Source organism: Nicotiana tomentosiformis, chromosome 1, assembly GCF_000390325.3.
Source record: "Nicotiana tomentosiformis chromosome 1, ASM39032v3, whole genome shotgun sequence".
NCBI lineage: Eukaryota > Viridiplantae > Streptophyta > Magnoliopsida > Solanales > Solanaceae > Nicotiana > Nicotiana tomentosiformis.
In genome coordinates, this window is record NC_090812.1 from 52593015 (window position 1) to 52598718 (window position 5704).

The window sequence follows — 5704 nt, forward strand, 5'->3', positions numbered from 1 at the left end:
TAGTCCAAGTATCCGTGCGGAGGGTCTAGAACTTGCCCTGAATGTGTTTGAAGGTGAAATCCTAAGTTTTGCTTGGTTTGAGAAGTGATTGCAGGCTTTTCTTGGCCCGTTTGAGCCTTCTATTGCCAACCAATGTTGTTATCCCTAGTCAAACCCTTTGAGCCTCTAGTCTTTCTCATTTGATAATCATGTTATAAGCCTTTACCCATTTTGTTGTGACCATCTCTTGGCACCCGGACTTTTCTTAATTCTCTTGTGAAATAAGTGGCTTAAAATATAAGTTTGGGGGAGAAATGAGAAATTTGAAAAAGGTATCAAGGCACAAAAAGAGAAAAGAAAGGATCTCTATGAAAAGAGAAGGCAAGACAAGAAAAGAACAAAAAAGGAAAATGCAAACCGTGAATAAGTGGAAGGGTTGATAGTCTTAAAAAGTGGTAATGATCTCTAGCATGAGCAATCAAAAAATGAGAAAAAGAATAAAATGAACAATAAAGAGTGATTTTAAGTCTCTCTAATTCCCAATGAAAATAAAATGCCTCTAAGAATTGGCAATTGTGAGCCGAAAAATGAAAGTGTGGAGTGCTTAAGGAAAGGTGTAACCACTTACCTATATGATATCCTACCCTAATCCAAAAGCCTTAGTTACAACCTGAAAGAAGTCCTACTTGATTTCAAACCGAGTGAGCTTACATTAGTGACGATCTACATGAGGAGCAAGCCTATGGTACTTGAAGCCGTACTTGTGACATTCTCTTGTGAGAGACGAGTGAACCTTTCATGAATCCTAAGATTGAGTGCTAATTTCTTAAGTGAGTTTGGCAAATGGAAAGTACAGGAGGAAGAATTTGGAGTCCACCATGACCTACATGATAGAACAAGAGTCCTTGATGAGTAAAGTCAATTCTTGAAGCTCAAATGTCACATTAGAACTACATGTGCATGAATATTTGACTTGTCACCTTGTTGATAATGCATGAATAATATGGGTAATTATTGGTCCCAACTGATGTGTGAATGGCTCACCTTTGACTCGCTAAAACGACTCTTAACTATAGGAGGTGGGAACTAATTTATTTGCTTGAGGACAAGCAAAGACTTAAGTTTGGGGGAGTTGATAAGTGGGGATTTTGACTACTTATTAGCACCTTTTTGCTTTTATTTTAGTCTGAAAGTATTTATTTATGTTCCCAAAACTAATAAAAATATGCAAATTGCAGGAATATTGGAAGTTGGTCTTCCATGATGAAATCCGACTCAAAAAGGAGTGCTCTGAATCATAAGGCAATAAAGGGTGCAAAATCAAAGAAGTGCGGTCCACAGAAGGATTTCTGCGGCCGTAGAAAAAAGTGCGGAACAAGGTGAAAGAACCCAATGGGACTTTGGCTAATGTGAGAACCACACATGAATTGTGCGGCCGCAGAACAGGATCTGCTTTGACAAATGATCCCAAGTTTAGAGAGTGTGCAAAAGACCAAGTCTTGAAACCTTGCTGAAGTGCGAACTGCACAAGAATTGTGTGGCCGCAGAAGATGCTTCACAGTCGCAATCCAGAAATGTGCGGCTGTAGAATCCAAGTTCCTGCCAACTGAAGAAATCTGCAGACTGCACATGGAATTGTGCGATCGCAGAACCTCCCGAGGGGCATTTTTATCAGCGAATTTTGGGCCACTATAAATAGACGAGTTTCACATTTTTAGGTCAAGTTTCGAAGTGTGAGCTGCTATAGCCGTTACATTTTGTCATTTTAGGAAGTTTGTGATTATTTTAGTGTTTAAATATTATATTTTATCATTTTAATCTTTGATTATGGGTTTAATTAGCATTTCTTCTTTATTTTCTTCAATTCCCACTATGAGTAGCTAGATTCGTACTAGGGTTGTGACCCAACCATAGTGTGTAAACCTTATGAATACTTAATTTAATATTTTTTTATGATTGAGTGTTGATTATTTAGCTTAGTTCATGCTTCAATTTTAGAATTAATGGTTGCAAATATTGATTTATGCCTTTTTGACTTAGTCTCTACTTGAGAAAGAAGGACCTAGTCTAGGATAACTTGGCTAATAAAGAATTGGGTTAATTGAGAGTTTGATTAGCCTAATTAAAGGGTTCAAACTAGGGATAGTAAGAACCCGACTTGAACTAATATCAACTATTTTGTTTGATACCCATTTGGACATGAGAAAGCCAAATTGGACAAAATCACTCTTTGACCGAGAGGTATTGAATGAGTAACGTAGAGTTGAGAGCTATAATACACCCCAATCAACAAAACAAGTATTAACGTATTTAAACTATTAGGCGAAAACCTAGGTTATGGTCATATCCCTAGGCTTTTTAACTATTTGAAAAAAGACCAAAAAATAATCATTCGCTTCTAGATTCTTATCTTAGCTTATAATTGTTAGAGTAAAAGTAGAATTAGAAATCAAAACCTTTTTGTAGAAGTGCAAATTTAGTTAATCCATTCAATCTCGTCAAATGTATACTCCTAACACCCATTGTAACTCTCCGTGGAAATCGACCCCGACTCTTGTTGGGTACTATTTTTCCAATGACCGTTTTTACTTACTATTTCGTGCGGATTGGACGTGGATCAGTATTCTATAAAACCGTGTGCTCATTATCAAGGAGTAAGAAATTATTTTTTGTCTGAACCGGATTAGTCGCCGGAGCAATTACAGTGTCCCGAGCTTTGTGAGTTTCCTTTTTCTCCATGTCAATGACATTGAGAGTCTTTTGTGTTTATATTTAAGTATAAGAGTATTCAAATACTTACCTATAGTGGCTTCAAAAGTCTTGATATTAATACCTGTTGCAGGAGAAACTTCCATTGGCTCAGACTTTGAATGTGGACTTTTCTTCTTCTTTTTCGCAAAAGATAATACTGTTTGCCATTCTTCTCCATCTGTACACTGAATAATTTGCTGCGAGGTTTTCCTGCTAGTACCTTCTTGTGATGGAGTTGAAATTGAGTAGGGACAATATATGTTCAGATGTCCTAATCTGCCACATATTTTTACATAGGAAATGTTCTCCTTCATATAAGATCTGTTGCTTGTGGGATCCAATGAAGATGTATGGTTTAACTGGTTGACTAAGAGGTATTTCAACACATAGTCTGGCAGAGCGTCCTCTTAGCGTAGCTGATGTGCAAGCATCAACTTTTAACAAACGACCGATTGTGTTCCTCCGGAAGTTGAGGTAGTTGAACCTAGATAGCTGAAAATAATTGTTTGGCTTGAGAGGCTACAAAATTTAGTTCCCATTTTTGTACCGAGAGGAAATGACCATTAACAAACCAATGACCATTTTGTAAGGCTTTAATCATATTTTCCTCTTTGCTAAATTTAACTATGTAAATAATCTGCTCCAAGGTCAATCAATGGAAAATTTTCTGTAGGCATCCATAGCTCTTGGATCTTTTTCTTTAGGTATTGATGGAGGATTCACTGCTAAAAAACAGCGTATTTCCGTCCGCTATTTCCGACCGAATTCCGACCAATTTTAATTGATCGGGAAAACGATGGTTGCAAACGTGTACCGACCAAAATCGGTCGAAAATTTCTGACCGAATTCGTTCGGAAACATCAAAGCGTTGACTGACTGACAAACTTTAATTTCCGACCGAAATCGGTCGGAAACAATTAAATTTTTTGTTTTTAATTTTTAAATTTCCGACCGAAAACGGTCGGAACTACTATTAATTTTTTTTTTAATTTTTATTTTCCGACTGAATTCGGTCGGAAATTTAAAAAAATAATAATTTTATTTATTAAATAATTAGTTATAAATTGTAATAAATTGTTAATTTATTTTAAAAAAATAAATATAAATTCATAATTTCCGACCGAATTCGGTCGAAAATCTGGGTAAAAACTGGGCAGAAAATGCCTATTTTTTAGCTACACTACCTGCCAATTACAACCAATATCCATCCTATAATGGCAGCATTACATTGCTGCCATTCAACCATAATTAATCAACAATAATGAATATACTAACAACAACAACAACAATTAACTAACAAAAACTATTAACACTAATAACCATTATCTAACAACAACAACAACTAATAACACCCACAACAACTAATAACAACCACAACAACAACTACTAAAATGTTCAATAACAAAATAACAATATAATCATCATTCAAAACTAGTCTCAACTAAATATTGACAAGTTCAATACTTTGTTTAGCAATACACACCATTCAATAAGTTTTTTTTATCCAGCATCATCTCCATTTTCACTCCTAGAACCTTCATCGTCGGCACATGGGGAAGGCTCACGAGACCGCAGAATGGGAAAAACACCACTAGCAAGAAGATTAGACAGCTGACCTTGAAGGAGATTAAATTGTCCGTCCCTCCTTTCTAGCTGAACTTGAAGGGTACCAAATTGTTCATCTCTCTCTTTTTTTCTTTAGCCTTTGTCTCTTCAAGGTCTGCTATCATTTTTGCGGTCTTCTGTTCCATAGACGATATAGTCGACCTATCAATCGTCTCGCCTTGGGCGAAAATCCCTATACTTTGCAATCCAGCCATGTAGCGCCGAAATGATTTATCTGGAAGACCGTATGATATCCCTTTTTTAGGACCATCGACAACATTCAACCATATCCTCTGCGCTTCTTCGTCTGAAATGGGCGGAAGCTCGCCTTACTCATTCGGTGGCAAGCTCTGAGTGTACTCCTCCACATTAATCTTGTAGCGACCCTTTATTTATAAGATAGAAAATAACTAACTATATAATATTATAAACATTTATAGTAGTTATGAAACTTACATGTGTAGTCTCCGTCCGGTCCTCAACCCATCTAGTTGGATCTGTCGGTGCCTTCTTCTTCCGGATGTGAGTCTCCATGAAGAACTCATCATGACTCATCTTCATCCCATATATTTTTTTCCCTACAAATATAATAAAACGTGTTAACGAAATTTACATATATAAATATAGTTCCATAAAAATAGACCGAAATATTTTAAGGAATTACCAGTTGTCTCCTCGTATCCCCCATGCTCCTTGAACCCAGACAGTGCAAGGAGCCACCCTTCTCAGATGCTCGGGCTTTTTTTCCCAGTTCACTCTGCTTCTCGAATTTCTCGGTGGTCCAATACCTCTGCAGATCCTCCCATAAATCCAGTAGAACCCATGAAGGCTTCTTGTTAACCTTTCGACCGAAGCAGAAGGAATTAGAGAGTCTCTTACGACATTTTTACTCCCAATTTGCATAAATTTTACGGTTATACCGGTCCTCCCAAGCACACTTAATCTGCAAATAAAGTATGTAACGTTAGATAAAAATATTATTAATACAATGCTTAAATAGATAAGAATTGTATTAAAACCTTAAATTAGTTGAATATTTATTGCACGAGATCCTCTGGAAAGTCACTCCAAGTCGGATAGGGTGCATTATACAACCCGCCAAGAATATCAGTGATTATCTTTGTAACTTGATGATTAGGAATGAACCTGCAACATAACAATTACATTAAATAAACAAGAGTTGCTATTCCCTTCCCTTAGTGGACGACTAACGACCTCTAACTATTCATAAAAATATTCTGTCTCTTCGTTAGGAGGATGTTCAACACTTTCATGGGTTTCAAAATCGTAGTGCATCCCAAAAGCATCCGCAACCATTTCATGGTATCTAGGATATTGAATGCTATTCCCCACCGACCTACTACTTTCA

The 5704-nt window shown here is 36.7% G+C and overlaps 2 long non-coding RNA genes across 2 annotated transcripts; both read right to left on the reverse strand.

Moving 5' to 3' along the window:
* Positions 1-4092: 4092 nt before the first annotated feature.
* On the reverse strand, positions 4093-4907 carry LOC138907436 (uncharacterized). The gene is made up of 2 exons (XR_011415091.1): positions 4792-4907; positions 4093-4721 (listed from the first exon to the last, which is right to left on the reverse strand). It is a non-coding gene; the product is annotated as an uncharacterized lncRNA (long non-coding RNA).
* An 88-nt stretch (positions 4908-4995) lies between these two features.
* On the reverse strand, positions 4996-5480 carry LOC104088395 (uncharacterized). Its single transcript, XR_011415092.1, has 2 exons — positions 5355-5480; positions 4996-5278 (listed from the first exon to the last, which is right to left on the reverse strand). It is a non-coding gene; the product is annotated as an uncharacterized lncRNA (long non-coding RNA).
* Positions 5481-5704: the final 224 nt, after the last annotated feature.